The 24959-nt window shown below is 47.8% G+C and overlaps 1 long non-coding RNA gene across 1 annotated transcript in view; it reads right to left on the reverse strand.

The window, feature by feature from the left end:
* Positions 1-24959, reverse strand: part of LOC137541095 (uncharacterized) — a 104945-nt gene that overhangs the window by 28508 nt on the left and 51478 nt on the right. The window contains exon 2 of the long non-coding RNA XR_011025082.1: positions 6655-6893. This is a non-coding gene — a long non-coding RNA (uncharacterized lncRNA). The remainder of the gene's footprint in view (positions 1-6654; positions 6894-24959) is intronic.

A 24959-nucleotide genomic window follows, 5' to 3' on the forward strand; every position in this document is an offset into this window, starting at 1 on the left:
GCTCTGATGGCTACTTCCAACAGGATAATGCATCATGTCCAGCCCCGTTTCTATGGGCGTTCGACACGTGCCATCACCCGGGGCGCTATATTTTGTGGCAGGTGGGGGGCGCCGGGGCCGGGGGAACAGACATAATAGTTACAACTCACCTTCTCCAGCCGTTCCCCCGCAGCTTCAATGTCTTTCCTCTCCCGGCGTCCGTCGCCTGGTAACAGCACCCCCTGTGATGACGTATCGCGTGTCAGATGCCGGGAAAGGAAGGACATTGAAGCAGCGCGGGTTCGGCGGAAGCAGGTGAGTTGTAACTATTATGTCCGCTCCCCCAGCCTGCCACACAACTGCGGGCACCTACCTAACTGACCTAAACTGCCGGCACCTACCTAACTGACCTAAACTGCCGGCACCTACCTAACTGACCTAAACTGCGGGCACCTACCTAACTGACCTAAACTGCGGGCACCTACCTAACTGACCTAAACTGCGGGAACCTACCTAACTGACCTAAACTGCGGGAACCTACCTAACTGACCTAAACTGCGGGAACCTACCTAACTGACCTAAATTGCAGGAACCTACCTAACTAACTTAAACTGCGGGAACCTACCTAACTAACCTAAACTGCGGGCACCTACCTAACTAACCTATATTGCGGGATCCTGCCTATCTAACCCATACTGCGGGAACCTACCTAACTAACCTATACTGGGGGAACCTACCTAACTAACCTATACTGGGGGAACCTACCTAACTAACCTATACTGCGGACACCTACCTAACTAACCTATACTGCGGGAACCTACCTAACTAACCTATACTGCGGGAAGCTACCTATCTAACCTATACTGCAGGAAACCTACCTAACTAACCTATACTGCGGGAACCTACCTATCTAACCTAAACTGCAGGAACCTACCTATCTAACCCATACTGGGGGAACCTACCTATCTAACCCATACTGCGGGAACCTACCTAACTAACCTATACTGGGGGAACCTACCTAACTAACCTATACTGGGGGAACCTACCTAACTAACCTATACTGGGGGAACCTACCTAACTAACCTATACTGCGGACACCTACCTAACTAACCCATACTGCGGGAACCTACCTAACTAACCTATACTGCGGGAACCTACCTATCTAACCTATACTGCAGGAAACCTACCTAACTAACCTATACTGCGGGAACCTACCTATCTAACCTAAACTGCAGGAACCTACCTATCTAACCCATACTGGGGGAATCTACCTATCTAACCCATACTGCGGGAACCTACCTAACTAACCTATACTGGGGGAACCTACCTAACTAACCTATACTGGGGGAACCTACCTAACTAACCTATACTGCGGACACCTACCTAACTAACCTATACTGCGGGAACCTACCTAACTAACCTATACTGCGGGAACCTACCTATCTAACCTATACTGCAGGAAACCTACCTAACTAACCTATACTGCGGGAACCTACCTATCTAACCCATACTGGGGGAACCTACCTATCTAACCCATACTGGGGGAACCTACCTATCTAACCCATACTGGGGGAACCTACCTATCTAACCCATACTGGGGGAACCTACCTATCTAACCTATACTGCGGGAACCTACCTATCTAACCTATACTGCGGGCACCTACCTATCTTACCCATACTGGGGGCAACTATATGGGCTACCCTATACTGGAGGCACCTACGTAGCTAACCTATACTGCGGGCACCTATGCCTGGCTCCATGGGGGGGGGCGATTTTTACACCCTCGCCCTAGGTGAAATTTAGCCTAGAAACTGCCCTGATCATGTCACAGAGCTTGAATCATTTCAAATTGGTTTCTAGGACATGACAATGAGTTCACTGTACTAAAATGGCCCCCACAGTCACCAGATCTCAACTCAATAGAGCATCTTTGGGATGTGATGGAATGGGAGCTTCGTGCCCTGGATGTGCATCACATGTAGAATTAAGGCAGTTCTGAAGTCAAAAGGAGGTAAAACACTGTATTAGTATGGTGTTCCTGATAATCCTTTAGGTGAGTGTATGCCTCTCATTTCAGGTTTCCTTTAATTTATATTTTACGCCATCTCTCAATGCTTTATAACAGTGGGTCGTAACAAAATAGAGTTTAAAAATACCACTTTCTTTTTAGGGCACAGGAAGGAAGGAGGAGGAGGAAGCACTTCCTGTCCCTCAACATTGAAGAGTGCTTTGAGAGGTTCGATGTTTTTGGTAAAGCTTGTACCTCCTCGTACACTGTGATCCTGCACTGACAGTAAAGTACCATTTCGTGCACAAATGCAAGCTGATAAACAAACCTTTATGCTGCTAAAAGAAAAACATACAACACTAATAAAAAGAATAAACAGCCTTTAAAAGCTATGTTGTTTTTCTCTTTCTTTCAGTCACACAGAGGTCATGTTTCACTTGAAGGCTTTTGCCGAGCTATTGAAAAGCCATTATGTATGAAACATTAGGTTTTTTATATAGCAAATGTGACCATGATTTCCCCAAAACAAGTGCAGTCATTATGGGCATGATTCACAAAGCTTCTTCACCTGTTTTCCTCTGTTTTCACCTTATCCATGTTACTTTTTTAAGCTCCCAAAGAGTCAAAATATAATATAATTAAACTAAGAAAAGTAATATTGAAATTAAGTTAATCAGGATCAACTTACTTTGAGTGATTATTTTGCTTGTAAATGTGCTGAAAGGTTATTTTTATTAATTAGGTGATAAATAAGTAATTTATAAGAAGTTTTGTGAATAGAGCCCATAATGTATCTTATGCATACCTCCCAACTTTTTGAGATGAGAAAGAGGGACACTTAAGCCACCCCCATGCCACACCTCTGATCACGCCCTGTCACACCTCTAGTCACGCATACCTTAAAGATACCATAAGAAAAATATGTTGATTTATAATTTAAACCACATTCTATCCTGGTTCATTTTCCTTCATATTAACATTTTAAAATTAGTAATATATCAAATTAAAGGATGGGAATAAAGTTTAGAGTTAATCAAACACATTTTGTAGTAGATAAATATACTGTAATGGATTGCGGAGACACCGCCGCGCGGTCTAACAGTGAGGCGGCTGTTTCCGCGTTCAGACCGGCAGTTTTTCCGCAGCAGCATGCGTCTGGTTTGTCTGGATCTAGTAGTGCACACAGATGGAGAGCTACGCGCGCGCGCGCTGCAGGACAGGCTCTTTATGCCAATAGGAGAGGGGTCAGCTGATCGGGACGATCAGCTGATCCCAGCGTGGCAGGGGATTCGCTGAAGGGAACTGGGTGGCGCTGAGGAGCGCTTTGCTATATATACTCCTTGCCTGTCAGTTGCTGGTTGTCTGGCGTTGCGAATGCTTATGTGTTAGCACTCAGACCTTAGTCAGATCTTTCAGTGTGGTTGAACAAGGAGGAGGACCTGGGAATCCACACTTAGCCAGATTACTGTTTTACTATTGTGTTATACTTCAGACTAGTTCCAGGGTGTTAAGAGCACGGACCTCACACCTAAGACTAGGGATAATGTGTTATACTTCAGACTAGTTCCAGGGTGTTGAGACCACGGACTTCACACCCAAGACTAGGCCTTGTTTGATATCTGCTATGACCTATTGCTTTCCTGACTCTCCTTCTGCTTTCTGATTTGGTACCTACGCATATCTGATTACCTGTTGCCAACCCTGCCTGTCCCTGGTTACCGAATCAGCCTTCTGTCTCTGTACCTTATCTGCTCGTGTGTTGCAGACCCGATCTGGCCGACCCTTCTGGCTGTCACCCGCCCCCTGGGTGTTCAGTCCATCTGCAGGGACCCCCTGTCTCTCAGAGGGACCTCTCTGCAAACCAGTCAGAGACTCATCCTCTAGGAGTCCTTTGACTGCAGTAGGGTCTGACTCTCCTTGGTTAGAGTCATCTGCTCCTCCGGTGATTCTACTCATTACTTTTGCACCAAACACTTACACGTTTCCAGGTGTCCAGAGGTTAGCTATACTTGTATTATCGGTGATTCTGCAGATCATCAATAATCAGGTATATATCTGTATTGTTGGTGATACTGCAGATCACCAATAATCAGATTCTCTCTGTGTGCTGACACCGATCGTTACATATACATAGAAAGAGGGACAAAGTCCTGAAAGAGGGACAAATGAGGAGGAAAGAGGGACAGGGCTCCAAAAGCGAGACAGTTGGGAGCTATGCTAATGTACCACGTACCTCCACAATGTCTTGAGAGAGGAACTTTAACCCCGGACTGAACTTCATCCCAATCAATATTTATTTATTTATTTACATTTATGAAAGAATTTGCATGCGAGTGTGCAGAGGGTTAATTGACTTTGCATCCCAATCAGTAGTCGATATTCCCTTTCTTAAAGTGTACCAGAGCCGATTAAACACAAACATTTTATACATACCTGGGGCTTCCTCTAGCCCCATCCGCATGATTTGCTCCCACGCCGCCATCCTCAGCCTTTTCCAGCTCTGGTACTGGGTACCGTCACTTCAGCCAGTCGTATGAAAGAGAAGTGCATTCTTTGCGTATCTCTCCAGCAGCTGCCGCCAGAGAGATACGTAGAGGGCGCACTTCTCTTGTGCAGACTGTCCGCAACTGGAGAAAGTAACGGGACGTAGTACCGGCGCAGGAGAAGGCTGAGGACGGCGCGTGGCAGCGATCTGTGGCTGGAGGAAGCCCCAAGTATGTATACAACTTATTTTAATCATCTCTGTTTTCCTTTAAGAAAAATCTTTACCTGATGAGATGGAGGGGGTAGTAGCCAGGAAGGGGGGCAGTGGGCACAGTGGTGGGGAGGGGGTTCGGACCTCCCCTTCAACCTGGGTGCCCCCAGTCTGTGCTTTTCCTCCAGCTATTAGAGCTGTTTCAGGCAGCAGGTGGGGAAGTGATGACTCACCTCCTTCCAAGCTGCATTCCAGCACTGCATTCCACGGCTCGTCACTTGCAGAAGTACAGTGGGCGGCATTGCAGGAAGTGATGAGCAGTGGAACGCAGCGCTGGAACGTAAGGAGGTGAGTCATCGCTTCTCTGCCCGCTGCCTGACACTGCGCTAATAGCTCGAGGGGGAACGCAGACCGGGGGGACCCAGATGAGGGAGGGGGTCCAACCCCCCAACCCACCACTGTGCCCAATGCCCCCCTTCCTGGCTGCTACCTGTAACGAAAAATCCGCAATGCCGGAAGGATTGCGGAAATATGGTCACATCCAATCCGGCAAGCGGACTTTCCAACGCGGGATGCGGAAATTCGTCCGCATCCGCTGCGCAAACCCGTCCGAGCACTCTGCTCCAAACTCACCAGCATGCTGCTCACCAGGACTCGGCCATCTTGCCTCTAGGGGGCGGGCGCGCCCGACAGACACGCCTTTATACTCTTAGGAAGCGTGTCAGCTGACCTGAAGATCAGCTGACATTTTAGCCTGCTCTGATTGGTTGCTGCCTGCGGTGGAGACTTCTCTCCCAGGCAGTATATAAGGAAGTGCTTTTCAGTCACACTTCGTCTGTGTTTGCGATACCCTGTGTCAGCACTCAGACCCAGTCAGCCTTGTCTCTGATATTGTGTTATATATTGGTTTATCGCCAATATATACACATATTATTACTGTTTGATTTATCGTGTATGATTCTGTGCCTGTCTTGACCACTCCTCTGCTTCCTGATTTTGTACTTCGCCAGCCCGTACCGTCATCGACTATTGGCTTGGTTTCCGACTATTCTCTTGTCTCACGTTTCTGTACTGCTGCCGCCTGATCTGTTGCCGAACCTCATTTTGTCTGACCTTTCTCTTCAGTGGAACGTCTCCCACTGTAGGGTTCTATCAGAGGCTTTCCTCTTTGAGACGACCTCCACTAGCAAACCCTTGCTGCTAGAGGCCGAGACTCCTCCACTCCGTCCTTTGGATCATCTCACACACAGGGTTCCCATTCAGAGGTAACCACACCTCTGAGGAATTACTGTGTGGTGGATATTTCCACAGACTTGAATTTACACTGTGTATTATTATTGTTGTCTGCTGTTCCAACTTGCTGGAGGTTGTATCTCTGTGCCCTACAGAGATACTCTATTGTACCCAGCACCCTCTTGCGTACAATTGTATCGTGTCACGCTATACTTGCATTATTGGTGATTCTGCAGATCACCATATAATCAGGTATAGCATCTGTATTATTGGTGATACTGCAGATCACCAATAATCAGAATAGCGGTGCTTGCTGACACCAATCGTTACACTACCCTCTCCAGGCTACCAATACTGGGGGCAATTATACTACCTATGGGGGGGAGGGCACCCTCACAAGTTTGCCTCAGGCGGTAAAAAGTCTAGAACCAGCCCTGCGTGCACTCGTCCATGCAAAGTACGGAGCCATCTGTCTTCGGAATCACCCAGGACAAAGCCTTCCGAGGACTCCAGGAGGTGGCAAACTTGAACCAGGGAAAGCACTGGAACATGAGGATTGTGAGAGGAACGGGAAGGCTCTATAGGAACAAAGTACAGTTTAGTTGCAATGTTGTGGATTAGCCAGGTACTATGGGCTTAGTCATGAGCCCCTAAATGTAGCCAATCAATAAGAAAGAAATTGTCCCAGGCCTTAACCCTAGTTCCAACGTTGGCCACTTGGCTTAATATAGACAGTACCTTTTCCTGCTGTACCAATCCAAGGAGTGATCCTATGCAGTGGGGGCTGTGCCTGAACGGTATGAAGAAGGAACTCCTACAGCCGGGTTTAGCCGGTAGGTGGTCCACAGCTGATACTAATCCGATTCTCCATCTGGTCTCAATGCAGTTAGTTGCGCTGTAGCCTAAGAGATGTCTGTAAGGTCCAATGCTCCTCGTCCATATGTCTCCACTCCAGTGGGGCTGGCTGTGCTTCCTGGCTAAGGAACAAGAGAGCGGACAAAATAGTGCAGACTGCACTCGCAGTTAGAACTTGCGCACAGGCTTGGAAACTTACAAAGTTCAATGTCACATTACACTGATTCTTCGTTAACTGCACTGGCTACCTGTAAAATGGAGAATACTCTTCAAGATTGGACTGTTAACATTCAAATCCCTACACAATTTGGGCCCTGGATACATGAAGAACTGCACCACACCTCTCACAACCTCAGATCAGGTTCCATAAACTTGGTCACTCCCAGAGTGCACCTCAAAACCTTTGGAGCCAGAGCTTTCTGTCATGCTACTGACCGTACCCCTACCCTTTGGAATTCCCTACCACACCCAGTAAAATACAGCCCCATCCCTAGTGTATATCAAATCCCGACTGAAAAGCCACCTGTTTAGCGGACTTGTAGAATTCTTCCTCGGCACCAAAATATACCAATCAAGCAATTATCGGAGCATGAGCCATGCTTACGCGCTTTGAGCCCTAAAGAAGAAAAGCGATTAACCTTACCTGGACCAAGTTCCTCTCGTAACACATCCCAATGTTTACAGAGTATATTTACCACCTTGTTTGACTGGGATATTCCAAAAGTGATTTTTAAGAGAGCATATAATGTGGGACTGTAACGATTGTGGGATATCTCCGTGGTCAGCGCACAAGATGCCCTCCACAAGCGTGTCAAGATACTAGAACCCAGCTTTTGGTGCAAGCACCAGTAGAAGGGAATTCCCACCGGCAGATGGAGCTGTGGAGTGCAGAGGAATAAACCTTCTGCGCTGCCACAAATGCCAGATGGAAATTGTACGAAAAGAAGCAACACAAGGCAAGATAGCTCCCAAAGAGAGAGAACACAGAGACAGAATCAATGTGTGTCCACCAAACTAGTCGCCACCTAGCGACGGTGAACACACAACGGCGGAAACAAAGTGGGAACGCAATCGCAAGAATGGCGATTGTCAAATAGTGACACCAGACTGAGCAGGACAGAGCACGAGAGTAGCAAAGACACAGCAAACAACAATCAGAGGATAAAGAAAATCACAAACGCTAGCTAAACACAAACACCGCACTCATTCGCAACAGCGAACGCGTTTTCTGCACGATCACCGCGCATTAGGCGCCCAGTGATAAGCGTGCCACCCTAACTAGCCACAAGTAACACAAATGAGCACAAACAGACAAGATAGACAAATGAGGAAGCCAGTAGCAACCGCTGCTCCAGCTTACACTCCAGGAACTCAGATCAGAAGGATCCACAGCCGCTACCGCTAGAGGCTAGTGCAATCCAAACAAGACAGACAGATGAGGTAGCCAGTAGCAACCGCTCCAGCTTTCAGATCGTTACAGGGACTCTCCATAGGGCAGTGCGATCCAAACAAGACAGAGCGATTCGCTATCAACCACCGCTGGCGACAGCGCAATCGCGACAGACAAGACAGGACAGAATAGGCAGTACAAATAGTACACAAACTGACTGCACTAACTAGGAATGCAAGGAGCACTCCCCAAGAATTAACTATACTAAGATAGCAGTGGCTGACACTACAGGTGAGTCCAGCAGGAACAAACCTCTATGAGCAGCAAAGGACTCAGGGATCACATGGTATTTATACTGCAAGCCCTCAAAGGAGGCAGCTAGGCCATTTGCATGACTAGTGTATGCAAACTGCCCAGCAGCAGAGCAGGTCTGAAACTTGCAAAGCACAGGCAGGTCTCTTTTCCAGAGACCTGCAGCCCTCAGACTTAAGGAATGGACAAACAGCTGCCTGCCCGTGCAGACAGCTGAGCAGATCGTTACAGGGACTCCCCATAGCAACAGCAGCTAATGAAAGGAAAAAGGAAGTAATTCATGGTGTGAGGGGAAATAGAGCAGGATTTGCCAGGTGTGGGACGTGTCTGAACTGTAGAAGGACGCAAAACCCAGGGAGAATAGTGGAAATTGTGGCACCGGATTTAGTTACATATAAGATTAAAGATTCCATGACCTGTACAACCTGTGGAGTAATCTACTGCATCCAGTGCCCTTGCCACAAAAGGTACATTGGGGGAGAACAAAAAGATCACTTTTAAGAAGGGTGGGGGAACATTTTAATAATATTGAAAAGGGTAATGAGGGTCACCCCTTATCCAAACACTATAAGGAACACCATGGGAAGAGTGTGAGGGGAACAACATTTTTTGGTCTGGAAATCGTGGAATGTAATATAAGGGGTGGGAATTACATACAGAAGATGTCTAGGAATTAATCCAAATGGATATTCCAGTTGGACACCATCATTCCTAGAGGTCTGAACAGCGAGATAGAATTGTTTGCATTCCTTTAGGGATATATGTATGTGGGAGGAGCTATTCCCCATTTTGGGTTGGGGGAGGGTGTGACTATATTTAAGGATATGGAGTTTTTATAAAACTGTTAAGTTCAGGATGTAGGAGTAGTGAATGTGGCACCCCAGTGTGCCAACTCAATGTGTGAGAGATGAGACTGGATGAATACTCTCATGTGTTAGGTGAATGGATAGGAGCGATTAACATCTCCCTCACTTGTTTGTATTGACATCAATACATGGGGAAGGATGATTAGTGGATATATAGAATTAGTAAAAGTCCACTTTTACAGTTTTTTAGAGAATAGACATGAGTAAGAGTCTGTTTTTTATTCTTTTATTTTTCTAGTTTTGAACTGTGACCTATGACCCCAGTAAGATGGTGGGCAGAATAAATGAGGAATAAATATATAAGGAGTATGCACAATACGGACTCCAGATAACCTCAAGCAAATTCTCCTGAAGAAGGCCCACGCTATTGGGCTGAAACGCGTTGAGACACAAGGGTTAATTGTAAAAGAAAGGCAGAGATCGCGGACTCAAGGCGGGTCGCCGTAGCGCGCAACGGCAGCCTGCAAACGAAGGTCCGGGGATCTCCAGTGGTGACGTCACCCATAGCCGAGTGTGAACAGCCAGCTGGGCGGAAGTGCGGCGAGCGGACCTGTGCATCTGACATACGGAAGTGACGTATGCCGCATTGAACCACTAGCGTGTACAGCAACGCCGAGACTGTTTGCTACCAGATATTCTACAGTGGTAAGAACTATCATATCAGCGGAGCTGTGAGCTGTTTCAAGACGGACCTGTAAGTGCATATATACCCCTGTTTTCCTTTGAGACACATTCCAAGTTTTAAAATTACGGAACAGATGACTGTAAAGCTATCATTTAATGAGGAGACATAACGGAAACGCTTCCTGGCATATCTACTGTAAATGAACTTTATACCTCAAATTGGAATTGTTGGAATTTTTTATCCATTTTTTACTTTTTTCTGTGCACATCTTTATAAGCAAAGTATAGAAGGGCCCTTCTATTGTAGGTGTGGGTGAAGGACTGTGAGAGTGATTGATTGGACCAAGAGTGTGACCTCATTTGATCGGTTTATCTGACCTTTTAATCCTTTAATAAAGGTACTATTGAGCTTTTATCGCATGTTGGGTCAATTTATCAATCTATGTCGCATTGACCGCGCATCCCCGCCATTACCGCCGATCTCGCCGCTCTGTCCCAGCCGCAATTCGCTCACCCTGCCATCTCTATGATGGCAAAGCTGTGTGCGCAGGTCAGGAGCTGTTTTCATTGGTTCCTGGCCCTGTCATAACTGTAGAGACGGCAGAGAGAGGAGTCTGCGACGGGGACAGAACGGCGTGACCGGCGGGAGCGATCGATTTTTGTGGTGATTCATCGGGAAGCAGCATTTTACTGTACCAGCAGCCTCTGGTCCTTAAGGGGGCAGAGGCTGCTGGTGGTACCAAAGTGGTTAACAAATGTGTGTTGTTGTTGTTCAAATAGGTTCATTGCGCATAAAACAATACACAGGAAGGCTCTATAGGATGCAGGCCTCTCCCTCTCCGTAGGTAGGCATCTGTCTATGTTTTTTTATTTTACTACATATTTGCCATTGCAGTTGAAATTTCACAGAACTGCCAAGTATGTATAGAAACAAAGCAATACTAATACATAAACACTCATGAACCTAGATGACATATTGTGACAGAGATAAGAGATAGAAAAGATAAAACATGAAACACATGCATCTGCATATCAGACGCTCCCCTGTATATATTGCGGTGAGGCTGCTGGCGCAGGGAACGTAGTGAGCGTATATATGAAGTATGTACACAGCGGGTCAGCCGCAGGTGAGATCCTCGGGAATTCCCCAAGGAATTAATTCTCTTAAATAAATAATTCTAAGCATGGCATTCTTCTACCACCCCTAACTCTGCGTTTGCGCACGAAAACGATAACGATTTAGCGTGAAAATTCACATTTTCACACGAAAACATTTAATTGCGCGTGAAAATTTGCGATTTGCGCGAAAACGGCCGTGCTAACAGTTAGCACTCTTTTGTGAATCAAGCCCATGGTGTGCAGAAAACACATACAGAAAACTGACAGAGGAGTGTGCTCCCAGCCTCAGCTTATTACACTCTGTCCAACTCTGATGGAGCAGAACTGGCTCTGCAGACTTCTCCAGCATCACAACCTGGTGACAGATGACAAGCAGGGAGTACGTGGCTGTGCTGCGGACCAACTTGTGACACCTCCACGGCTTGCAGGCAGGCCTCCTGCCACCTCCTCTCCTCCTGCTACCTCCTTTTCGCTGTCGTCGTCCTCCTCCTCCTGCTGAGTGGCAGTTCAACTCTACTGGTGCTGCGATCTCCTCTCCAGCTACACAGCCCCAGCTCCCCAGGGCCTATGCTGCATGCCAGGTACGACAGTGTCACGCCATCTTAGACAGGTCTTGCCTCAAAGCGGAGAGTAACACTGGAGCAGCAGTGGCTGACCCTGCACCAACTGGAGATCGGCAACGTGGTGTGTGACAACGGCAGCAATCTCATTTCCGCTTTGAATTTGGGAAAGCTGACACATGTACCCTGCATGGCACATGTGCTGAATCTCATAATTCAGAGATTTGTGTCGTAGTACCCAGGCTTACAGGACGTCCTGAAGCAGGCCAGGAAGTTGTGTGGGCATTTCAGGCAGTCTTACACGGCAACGGCACGCTCTGCCAATATTCAGTGGAGAAACAACTTGCCGGTGAGACACCTGATATGCGATCACTGGAATTTGACCCTCCTGATGTTCGACCGCCTGCTACAACAAGAGAAAGCCGCCACCCAGTATCTCTACAACTACAGAAGAAGGACACACTCTGGGAAGATGGGGATATTCTGGCCCAAGAACTGGACACTCATGTGAAATGCCTGCAGGCTCATGCGGCCGTTTGAGGAGGTGACCAACCTGGTGAGTCGCAGTGAAGGCGCCATCAGCGACTTGATCCCATACTCTTTCTTCCTGGAGTGTGCCTTTGTGTAGAGTGGTGGATCAAGCTGTGGAGGAGTATGAACAGGAACAGGAGGAAGAGTTGTGGGATCAATTCTCATCAGAACAAGATGTTTCATCAACACCTGCGGCAGCACAGAGAGGGGAGGAGGAGGAAGAGTTGTGTGGGGAAGAGGAGTCAGACTCAGATGATGAATAAGGTGGTTTTTTTTCGGAGGAGGCGGCGGCAGAAGAACAACCGCAGCAGGAAGCGTCGCAGGGAGCTTGTGCTGCTCAACGTTCCCGTGGTATTGTTTGTGGCTGGGGGGAGGAGGAGAACTTACCTGACGTCACTGAGGAAGAGCAAGAGGAGATGGATAGTGCGCTCTACCCCCACCCCCTGTACCTTCATACATTCCTCACACCCCATTGTCTACTACAGATCCTATACCACCCAGAGTGGCACCTGAGAGAGCAGCACCACCTGACGACTTCCATAATGAACTGTACAGTACTGTCAAGATCGCTCCCTCTGTCTAGTACAGAGGTTAGGCATAGGCACCCTTCGTCGACATAACCCAGAGAGAGGCCCAAATATGGCCAGTCAAAATCTCTAGCAGCGGGAAAACTAACCAGTTGCCAGTATATTGATCATCTCCTGGATTTGATAGGTTCAAATTCTTTCTCTTCCTGAATCACGATGGGGAAATTTTCAGCTCAGTCATAACTAACACTGAATGTTTATCTGCAGCCTCCAGAGCTCCCGATTCTGCAGCAAGTGCCGGGAATTAAGACAAAGGATCAAGATCCTCAGACTTTCCACTGCTGATTACTCAGGAACAGTGGCGTAACTACAATTCATGAGGCCCCTCTGCAAAACTTTGATGTCCCCCCCCCCAATTCTCACACCCCTTGCTGCCCTTCACAGCCTTGGGGCCCATTTCACAAGGGTCGTAAAACAGGTGTGGCCATCATGATCTTCCCACCCATAACAAGTGTAGCCACAAAAACACCTGATCTGAAGTATAGTGTCCTGTATGGGAGGAAGGGAAAGTTAGTAGATGGGGCCCCCTTACAGCTCTGGGGCCCCCTGCGATCGCATGGACAGAGACCGTCTAGTTATGCCGAGCAACTGAGCGGATCTGAAACTGAGCTTCTTCCTCGTCTAGATCTTCTCAACATCCCCCGTGAACCTAAGGCAGCACACAGTTAAAAAAGTAAAAACCTAAGAAGAGGGAAGCCTCTGGATCGTTCTGAGGCTTCCCACAATGCCTTCTGGTCTTATGCCACTCTTTGGGATCCTCCTTAACATTTAGGTCTTGCGTCTCTTCTAACACGAGCACGGTTTGTTCCGCACCCAGGTGAGTATGGCCACGCCTGCATTGAAGCATGGAGTCACTCGTGCAAGAGTGGCTCTGGCTTACTGCGCAGAGGTGGCCATACTTGCGCAGGAGCAGTACAGATGCGCTCCTGCCCAAGGAGCATTGCCCCAATGTTATTACCGACAAGCCCTTGAAGGCAATCTCCTGCGGGTCTGCACTCTGCGACAGGGGACCAGAGCACGATGTCGGATGCCTCTCTGGCATATCAACCTCTGAGGTCGGATCTGGCCCACAGAACAATAAAATCTGGCCCACAAGTGGTTTCCCAACTTTGCATTATGTTTGGCCCACTCTGGCCCACCATAGAAACTATATTGGAGGTGAAGTCCTTGATCATCAGGGAAGCAATATGGGGGAGGGAGAGAGAGAGAGAACTAGACACAAGGAAACTGTATAGGGGAGGTAAGGTGTGTCAATACACACCAGGGAACTGTTTAGGGGTTTGAGGGGGGACCACTAGACACCAGAGAACTGTATAGAAGACGGAGAACCACTAAAATCCAAGGGGACTCTATAGGAGAGGGAGGGAGGACCACTAGACACCAGGGAACTGTATAGGGGATGAAGGGAGGAGGCACTAGACATCAGGAAACTGCATATGGGAGGGAGGAAGCATTATACACTTGGGAACTATACTGAGCCGGGACTAGGTCTTCCAGCTCCCTAGGCTGAGACACCAAAGTGCGCCCCTCCATCCCACTCACCCCAGCCGTCACACACTGATTGCTATTAGACTAAGAGACGCCTCAGGGCCCCCAACATCTTCATCTCTAGTTATCTGGCTTGCAGTCACTGCCATGTATCCCCTTTTCTTATTTCTCTCTGCTTCAAACACAATAGGGGAATGACAGATGAGTGAGTTCTGCGCCCCCTCCTACACTGCGCCCTGAGGCTGGGGCCTCTCTCGCCTCTGCCTTGGCCTGGCCCTGGAGCTATATAAGAGGGGGGGGGGGCACTAGACACCAGGGAGCTGTATAGGGGAGCACGAGGCATTAAACACCAGGGAACTATATAGAGGAGGGAGGAAGCACTAGACAGCATAGAACTTTATAAGGGAGACTAGACATTGAGAATGACCCTCAACTTGGTCCCAGTATCCAATATCGGCCCACTTTGTATTTGAGTTTTACACCCCTGGTCTATAGAATCCAGAGGCTTCCCTCTCCTTAGAAAAGTATTTTACCTAACTGTCTTTAAGTATCTTTCAGCAAAACAGAAATCTTCAATTTCCTCGCATAGTTATTTTCAGAAAAATGTAATGTCAACCTGTTCTCAGTAAATGGCTGTGAATTTCCCTCTAATCCACCTGCGCCCTCCATCCTCACTGCCCTCGCATGAGCAGAATATCTGATCTTTTTAAAGAATTTGATGTATTTTTTCATTTGCAGAAAACTTGTCCTCATTACAAATTCCTTCTAGATACCTGCATCTCCTGTTCGTTTTATGAAATGAGGAGCACAGCCTGACCTGACCTGTTTGTTTAGAAACTTTATAACAGAAGTTTCTACACAGAGATTCTGGTTGGGAGAATGGAAGTGCTTTAACCACTTCAGGCATGATTCTTGGTGGTTAAGATCCCAACCGCCAAGGTTCTGTAATGAGAGAGACCAGGAGCCCGATGGTGCAGTATCGTTAGGTAAAATTGGATTGAGTAGGATAGTAATACATAATCACAAGGGTGGGTTGCACTCCTGCAACCAACGACAGAGCCTACGGGAAATTAACCGTTCCCGTTCGGTATCCCAGATCCGCTAGGCAGGTGCTTGCTCTCCTTGGGTTTTTGGACACGTGGTGTACCATATTCTACCCCAAAGGGTTGGACTACAACTAAATCATAAGGTACAGTGGGTTGCAAAAGTATTCGGCCCCCTTGACGGTTTCCACATTTTGTCACATTACTGCCACAAACACTAATCAATTTTATTGGAATTCCACATGAAAGACCAACACAAAGTGGTGTACACGTGAGAAGTGGAACGAAAATCATACATGATTCCAAACATTTTTTTTACAAATAAATAACTGCAAAGTGGTGTGTGCATAATTATTCGCCCCCCTTTGATCTGAGTGCAGTCAGTTGCCTATAGACATTGTCTGATGAGTGCTAATGACTAAATAGAGTGCACCTGTGTGTAATCTAATGTCAGTACAAATACAGCTGCTCTGTGAGGGCCTCAGAGGTTGTCTAACAGAATATTGGGTGCAGCAACACCATGAAGTCCAAAGAACACACCAGACAGGTCAGGGATCAAGTTATTGAGAAATTTAAAGCAGGCTTAGGCTACAAAAAGATTTCCAAAGCCTTGAACATCCCACGGAGCACTGTTCAAGCCTTCAGAAATGGAAAGAGTATGGCACAACTGTAAACCTACCAAGACAAGGCCATCCAACTAAACTCACAGGCCGAACAAGGAGAGCGCTGATCAGAAATGCAGTCAAGAGGCCCATGGTGACTCTGGACGAGCTGCAGAGATCTACAGCTCAGGTGGGAGACTCTGTCCTTAGGACAACTATTAGTCATGCACAAGGGTCTAGTCCTGGGAAAAGAAGTAAGTGGGCTCACTTGGAGAACTCCTGCGGCACGCCAAAAATGGGCGTGGTCAAGCACACCGTGAGCGTGGTCATGGGTGGGGCCAAATATACATGACCTTAGCAGTGATGTAAAAGGTCTGCCGAGGAAGTTTGAGCTCTGCCGTAGTGTATCCCCCCAAAATAGATGTAATCTGACAGCATTTCACCAAAAAGACACATAATCTGGTAGAAGTTCCTCCAAAATACAGATATTATGGAAGTGGTTCCTCCAAAATAGACAATGTGACAGCAGCAGTTCCACCAACATACACATAATTTGGAAACAGTTCCCCAAAATACGCGAAACCTGGCAGCGGATCACCCAAAATACACGTAACACCCAAAGGACATATAATCTGGCAGTGGTGGTTCCCCAAACATACACAATCTGGCAGCAGTTCCCCAAAATACATGTAATCTGCCAGCAGCCGTTCCCCTAACATACACATAATCTGGCAGCTGTTCCCCAAAATACATAACAGCGGTTCCACAAAAATGCAGATAATCTGACAGCAGTTCCCTCAAAATAGGTACCCCCGGGTAGCCAGGTCTATAGTTGTCCCCAGTATAAGTAGCCATGAGTATAGTAGTCCCCAGTATATGTAGCCAGAGGTATAGTTGCCTAGTATATGTAGCCAGGGGTATATGTGCCCAGTATATGTAGCCAGTGGGATATGTCCCCAGTATATGTAGTCAGGGGTATATGTGCCCAGTATATATAGCCAGGGGTATATGTGCCCAGTATATGTCACCAGGGGTATATGTGCCCAGTATATATAGCCAATGGGATATGTGCCCAGTATATATAGGCAGAGGTATATGTGCCCAGTATATGTAGCCAGTGGGATATGTGCCCAGTATATGTAGGCAGGGGTATATGTGCCCAGTATATATAGGCAGGGGTATATGTGCAGAGTATATGTAGCCAGGGGTATATGTGCCCAGTATATGTAGCCAGGGGTATATGTGCCCAGTATATGTAGCCAGGGGTATATGTGCCCAGTATATGTAGCCAGGGGTATATGTGCCCAGTATATGTAGGCAGGGGTATATGTTCCCAGTATATGTAGTCAGGGGTATAGTAGTCCCTAGTATATGTAGCCAGGGGTATATGTGCCCAGTATATGTAGCCAGGGGTATATATGCCCAGTATATGTAGCCAGGGGTATATGTGCCCAGTATATGTAGGCAGGGGTATATGTGCCCAGTATATGTAGCCAGGGGTATATATGCCCAGTATATGCAGCCAGGGGTATATGTGCCCAGTATATGTAGCCAGGGGTATATGTGCCCAATATATGTAGCCAGGGGTATATGTGCCCAGTATATTTAGCCAGGGGTGTATATGTAGGCAGGGGGTATATGTGCCTAGTATATGTAGCCAGGGGTATATGTGCCCAGTATATGTAGGCAGGGGGTATATGTGCCCAGTATATGTAGCTAGGGGTATATATGCCCAGTATATGTAGGCAGGGGGTATATGTGCCCAGTATATGTAGCCAGGGGTATATGTGCCCAGTATATGTAGTCAGGGGGTATATGTGCCCAGTATATGTAGGCAGGGGTATATGTGCCCAGTATATATAGGCAGGGGTATATGTGCCCAGGTAGCCAGGTGTGCCCCCAGCAGGAGGGGAGCAGCGCAGAGAAGGAGAGCTATGGGGACAGCGGGGATGGGCGGACATCTCCCCCCTCATCCCTCACCTTCGTGCTCCCCTTCCTGCCTCTCCCCTTCAATGTTTTGAAGTGCCGGGCCCGGCGGCGAGAGTGGGCGGATACTTACCGCGTTCCAGTCGCAAGGGACGCTCCGCTCTGTGTGCGGCTAGTCTGATCTTCTAGCCGCACACAGAGCGGAGCGTCCCTTGCAGCCGGAAGAAGGCGGAAAGTCTCCGCCCACTTTCGCCGCCGGGCCCGACACTTCAAAACACTGGAGGGGAGAGGCAGGAAGGACAGCACGAAGGTGAAGGATGGGGGGGGGGGGAGATGTCCGCCCATCCCCGCTGTCCCCATAGCTCTCCTTCTCTGCTCTGCTCCCCTCCACACAAGCCAGGGTGAACGGCGTCCACGCTGAAGAAAAAGTGGGTGGACGCCATTCACCTGCGTCCACGCAGGACTCGACCCCTGGTCATGCACTGTACAAAGTTGGCCTTTATGGAAGAGTGGCAAGAAGAAAGACATTGTTAACAGAAAGCATAAGAAGTCCCGTTTGCAGTTTGCCACAAGCCATGTGGGGGACACAGCAACCATGTGGAAGAAGGTGCTCTGGTCAGATGAGACCAAAATGGAACTTTTTGGGCAAAATGCAAAATGCTATGTGTGGCGGAAACTAACACTGCACATGACTCTGAACACACCATCCCCACTGTCAAATATGGTGGTGGCAGCATCATGCTCGGGGGGTGCATCTCTTCAGCAGGGACAGGGAAGCTGGTCAGAGTTGATGGGAAGATGGATGGAGCCAAATACAGGGCAAACTTGGAAGAAAACCTCTTGGAGACTGCAAAAGACTTGAGACTGGGGTGGAGGTTCACCTTCCAGTAGGACAATGACACTAAACATAAAGCCAGGGCAACAATGGAATGGTTTAAAACAAAACATATCTATGTGTTAGAATGGCCAAGTCAAAGTCCAGATCTAAATCCAATCGAGAATCTGTGGCAAGATCTGAAAACTGCTGTCCATAAATGCTGTCCATCTAATCTGACTGACCTGGAGCTGTTTTGAAAAGAATGGGCAAGGATTTCAGTCTCTAGATGTGCAAAGCTGGTAGAGACATACCCTAAAAGACTGGCAGCTGTAATTGCAGCAAAAGGTGGTTCTACAAAGTATTGACTCAGGGGGCCTAATAATTACGCACATCCCACTTTGCAGTTATTTATTCGTAAAAAATGTTTGGAATCATGTATGATTTTCGTTCCACTTCTCACATGTACACCACTTTGTATTGGTCTTTCATGTGGAATTCCAATAAAATTAATGCATGTTTGTGGCAGTAATGTGACAAAATGTGGAAAACTTCAAGGGGGCCGAATACTTTTGCAACCCACTGTATAGGAGCAATTGGATCTTACCTCCATAAATGGACAAACCATATGGGTAAAACTGTTTTTAAGATGCACAGAAAATGCATTTCATGGGTATTAACCCACTTCCTCAAGTCAATAACAAAGTGCCTGTAAGGCTTGGTGGTATAATTCTAGGTATCAGCGTGAAACTGTATGTCCCAGGCTATAGGTTTTGCTCTTCACCTAGCTATCCCTGCCTGACACACCAATAGCTGACACCTACACTTTCCCTACCTGGCACACCACTAGCTGGCCCTAATTAGTACTTAGGTGAGCAAGGCATACAAGCTGACGTAGAAGGCAGATATACCACCAGAAGCCACTACTAGTGTTGGGCGAACAGTGTTCGCCACTGTTCGGGTTCTGCAGAACATCACCCTGTTCGGGTGATGTTCGAGTTCGGCCGAACACCTCATGGTGTTCGGCCTTTTAAGTTCGGGTTCGCCCCGAACTTCTGTATGCCCCCGAACAGGGCCGAACAGGGCCCCTGTTCGGGCGAACAGGGCCCTGTTCGGCCGAACAGGCCGCAATACGGCCCCCCTATGGGGTCGCAGGCATAAGGGGGGAGCATGCCCCGATCGCGGGGGGGGTCGGAAATTCCCCCCACCCCCTCCGCTAGCGCTCCCCCCTCTGCCCGCTTCCCCATTCAAAAGTTTCAAGAAGTACCTGTATAGCGGATGGCCTGGCAGTGGCACTGTGGAGTGAGGAGGAGGAGGAGTCCGGAGAGTGACGAGTTGAGGGAGGCCGGGCAGCGGGCGTGAGGTCAGAGAAAGGGCGAGTTCCGCCCTTTCTCTGACCTCACGCCCGCTGCCCGGCCTCCCTCAACTCGTCACTCTCCGGACTCCTCCTCACTCCACAGTGCCACTGCCAGGCCATCCGCTATACAGGTACTTCTTGAAACTTTTGAATGGGGAAGCGGGCAGAGGGGGGAGCGCTAGCGGAGGGGGTGGGGGGAATTTCCGACCCCCCCCCCGCGATCGGGGCATGCTCCCCCCTTATGCCTGCGACCCCATAGGGCCCCCAAAATAGGGATGTTCGGGAAGTTCGGGGTTCGGCCCGAACATGCCGAACATCTCGGCCATGTTCGGCGAACTTTCCCGAACCCGAACATCCAGGTGTTCGCCCATCACTAGCCACTACTGAGGCTAGTATCACATACACAGTTCAGGTGAAGTAATCCAGGTATGATAATCATTCAAAACTATTCAACAGCAATAGTAATTTGATCAGAGTTATGAAATAGTTCAAGCAGGCTTGCATGCAGTATAGCAACAGGTGATAATTGATGCCTGTATAACACAGTTTCTTTTAGTTGCTGTAACGATTGGTGTCAGCACGCAGAGAGAATCTGATTATTGGTGATCGGCAGTATCACCTAGAATGCAGATTTATACCTGATTATGGATGATCTGCAGAATCACCGATAATACAGATATATTGCTAACCTCTGGACACCTATGGTATGTGAGTGTTTGGTGTAACAGTAATACTTTCAGTAATGCACCTGCTGAGCAGATGATCAAAGGTACTGCTCTTGAGGGCACAGGAACCTTCCATCAGCCTGAGACTCTCCAAGGGGTGGAGTCAGGCTGGAGATAGGAAGGACCAGAGAGTGAGTGACACCTGAAGGTGGATGTCACTATCTGATCTGGAGACTATCTCTTAATGGGAGAGATAGCTCTCGAGGTCGGCAAGCCAGGTCGGCAACACACAGTCAGATAAAGTACATAGACAGAAGGCTGATTCGATATCCAAGGCTAGCAGGGTTTGGCAACAGAGTATCAGATATGCGAGGTACCGAATCAGAGGACAGAGGAGTGGTCAGGAAAGCAATAAGTCATACCAGATATCAAACAATGCCTAGTCTGGGTGTGAGGTCCTTGGTCTCTACACCCTGGAACTAGTCTGATGAATAACAGAATGATCGCACAAGTTCCCTAGTCTTGGGTGTGAGGTCCGTGGTCTCAGCACCCTGGAACTAGTCTGGAGTATAACACAAATGATAATACAGTTCCCTAGTCTTGGGTGCGAGGTCCGTGGTCTCAGCACCCTGGAACTAGTCTAGAGTATAACACAAATGATAATGCAAGTTCCCTAGTCTGGGTGTGAGGTCCGTGGTCTCTACACCCTGGAACTAGTCTAAGCATAAACAGAATAACAATACAAGTAATCTGGCTCAGTGTGAATTCCCAGGTCCACCTGATTCAAACACACTGTTGGATCTGACTAAGGTCTGAGTGCTTCCACGTAGTGTTCGCAACGGCAGACAACTTGAGACTGGCCAGCAGTAACTATATACGGAGTAGTGCTCTCGGGCATCACCCTTAAATGATCAACCAATAGAGTACTGCTCTGGAGTCAGCTGATCGGCGTTATCAGCTGACCTCTGCTTGTCCAGTATAAGAGTTCTGCCTCTTAGTGCGCACGCGCGTATTCCTAAGCCTGTGTGCACTAACAGACTCAGCCACACCAGACACACGCTGCCGCGTGCAAACCGCCGCGCTGGACGCGGAACCAGCCGCCTTACTGTTGTTACATGCGGCGGCTTTTCCGCTTTCTGCCCAGTTACCAGATGCACGCTTCCGCGTGCAAACCGCCGCATTGGACGCGGAATCAGCCGCCTCCTCAGCAGCACACACGGTGGCTTTTCCGCGTTCTCTCACAGTTGCATGCAAAGTTATGCGAGACTATATGCACACTGTTAGCTGACTGATAAGGAAAATAGACTTTATACTTATCGTCCAGGTCAAGTGGCATACACAGAATAACCGGTAACAGTCCAAGGTCGGTTAAGGCGGAAAACAAGGGATGCCCAGTAACTTAGCAGAGGTTGGTCCAGGCAGCAAGCAAGGGATGTCCAGTAACTAGCAAAGGTCAGCCCAGGCGGCAAGCAAAGGGTTATCCGGAAATCAAGCAGAGGTTAAACACAACAGAGTAGTCAAATACAATCCAAGGTCAAAGTCCAGAATATCAATAATGATCAGAGTGCGCACCCAGCAACTAGCCAAAGCTATGCTTATCACGGGCCATGACTAGGAGCACTCTGCAGGTTTAAATACAGAACAACATCCAATCAGTGGCCAGCCACACTCCATACAACCAATCACACGGCAAGGCCCTGCCTAGGTGTCAGCTGAATGATCAGCTGACACCGCTGTCAGCTGACCGCTCTGTCAGCTGATCACTGTTTACCTTGGTGGAGGGCGTACTGGGAACATGCCCTCCGCCTATCAGGAAGTGCAGCCTGTGAGCCACCGGCAGCATCATCAGTGGGGAACAATCGCCGAGACCCGGAAGTGGCAGACTCAGCCCGGGACTCGGCGGAATCAGGCCCCACAGGTATATTTTTATTTATATTTTGTATTTATAAAGCGCCAACATATTACGCAGCGCTGGACATTAGTTCAGGTTATAGACAGTATTTAGGGTGACATACAGCAATACAACAATACAGGAAAACAAGAAAAACCAGATCACGCAGCACAGTATAAGTACCAGGTAATGCTTAGTCACTGGATGGGAGCATGGAGATTAGGCAAGTTGAGTTCACTCAAATGCATAGCATGAGTGCACAGTAATGGAGGTGCATGATCAGGTAGGACACAAAAGGAGGAGGACCCTGCCCGAAGACTTACATTCTAGAGAGAGAGGTAGGGACACGAAAGGTAGGGGACCAGAGTTCTAAATGGAAAGGTTGCCCACAAATGCGCTCTTCGTTCTAATATCAAATTGCTAATCACCTTACTACACTTTAGCTTAGCTCTATTGGATCACTCCTGCATAAAAAGTGTGTGTATCACTTTGAATAATCAATGAAGTTGGGGTAATATGCAGATCGCTCAACAATATCTCATAACTAATTTAAACTCAGTTTACAGATATGCATGCAATCCCTAGAATGTCCTCATAGGATCAATATATAAAAAACAGTAAAAAGCCAAAAGAGATGAAGTATAAAAAAAAAAAATCCTTCAGACTTCTTGACACTATGTTCAGTTTTCCACCGGCATCATCCAGCTAAATAGTATTAGATTACGCCAGAGCCGGATTAAGGTTAAATGGGGCCCTAAGCAAAGTAACTGATTTGGGCCCCCCATCATGTCGTAAAAGAATCAGAAGATCCAGCTGCACAGCAACATGATGCACACACCGGGGCAGCCGAGCTACTGGTTGCTATGGGCAACAGCCCGCTTTCCTCTGTGGGTGCACAATGCAGGGAATAGCAGCGGCAAAATGCAGAGTGAGAGATGAATGGCTGGGACATTTGCACTCAGGGGCTGGGGCACCTCTGTGAAGAGGGCGCCAGATATCACAGCAGCAGCACTTTCCCCCTGCATCTCTAGCCTGGCAATAGCAGAAAGCTCTGAACACCGCCAACCCGGAAGCCGTTCCCCAGACAGAATTACATAACCACCCCCAACACCGAACAACCGATTTCCTCCCAAACTACACAGCCACCATGCAGCCTCAATCCCAGTGAATACGATAGTCCAGCAGATAAGCCGCAGCGGGGGACAGCACCAGATGACTCACATTCACCTATTGCGATCCAAGCAATAGAGGTCCCGTCATCTGGAGCCCATTTGTCTCCTCTAGAGTGCTGCCACTCTGTTACTACTACTATTACTACTTCCTACTTCCTGTCTGATCTGAGAATCAGGAAGTTCAGAGCGAGCGGCTGCACTGTAGAAGAGACAGATGGGTTTCAGATGACGGGATCTCTATCGCTTGGATCATGGATAGGTGAGTGAGCGTTTGTCATCTGCTGTTATCATTCTTGCTGCAGCTGTGGTTCTCTGTGGAAAGGGAGGGCAGAGTGGGCAGCGGTAGAGGCGTACGTTAAAAAAGGGCGCCGGGAAAAAAGGGCGCACAGGTTTAAACGATAAGCATGAATAACGTTAAAAAAAAAATGGTGCTATATTTCGTTTAAAAATAATGTTTTATAAAGTTATAAATCATTAAATAATGTGTATGAAATCGGCAATTGTATAAACGTTAATCTTCCCTGTTTAAAAAGTGAAATTTATAATAGCGTTTTATAAAACATTAATAAGAATGTTACTAAAGCTATACCTAACCCTACTCTCACACAGAACCTTCCCTGTACCTATCCCTAACCCCTAGATTCCCCTGGTGGTGCCTAAACCTAAGACCCCCCTGGTAGTGCCTAAAACTAAGACCCCCTGGTGGTGCCTAAACCTAACACCCCCCTGGTGGTGCCTAAACCTAAGTCCCCCTGGTGGTGCCTAAACCCAAGACCCCCCTGGTGGTGCCTAAACCAAAGACCCCCCTGGTGGTGCCTAAACCTAAGACCTCTCTGGTGGTGCCTAAACCTAAGACCCCCCTGGTGGTGCCTAAACCTAAGACCCCCCCTGGTGGTGCCTAAACCTAAGACCCTCCTGGTGGTGCCTAAACCTAAGACCCCCCTGTGATAAGCATTAATAACGTTTTAAAAAATATTGTGCGGTTTTTCGTTTAAAAATAATGTTTTAAAAAAAAATTGTACAATTTTTCGTTTAAAAATAATGTTTTAAAAAAGATTGTACTGTTTTTCGTTTAAAAATAATGTGTAAAAAATTATTAATCAATAAATAATGTGTAATCATGAGAAGCAGTTATAAAACATTAAAAGTCTCCGGGCGCCGCTTTTAAAACGTTATTTTTCTCCGGCGCCCTTTTTTCCTGTTGGGCGCCGATTAAACGATATTTATTATGGGAGTGAATG

Source organism: Hyperolius riggenbachi, chromosome 12 (genome assembly GCF_040937935.1).
Source record: "Hyperolius riggenbachi isolate aHypRig1 chromosome 12, aHypRig1.pri, whole genome shotgun sequence".
NCBI classification, from domain to species: Eukaryota; Metazoa; Chordata; class Amphibia; order Anura; family Hyperoliidae; genus Hyperolius; species Hyperolius riggenbachi.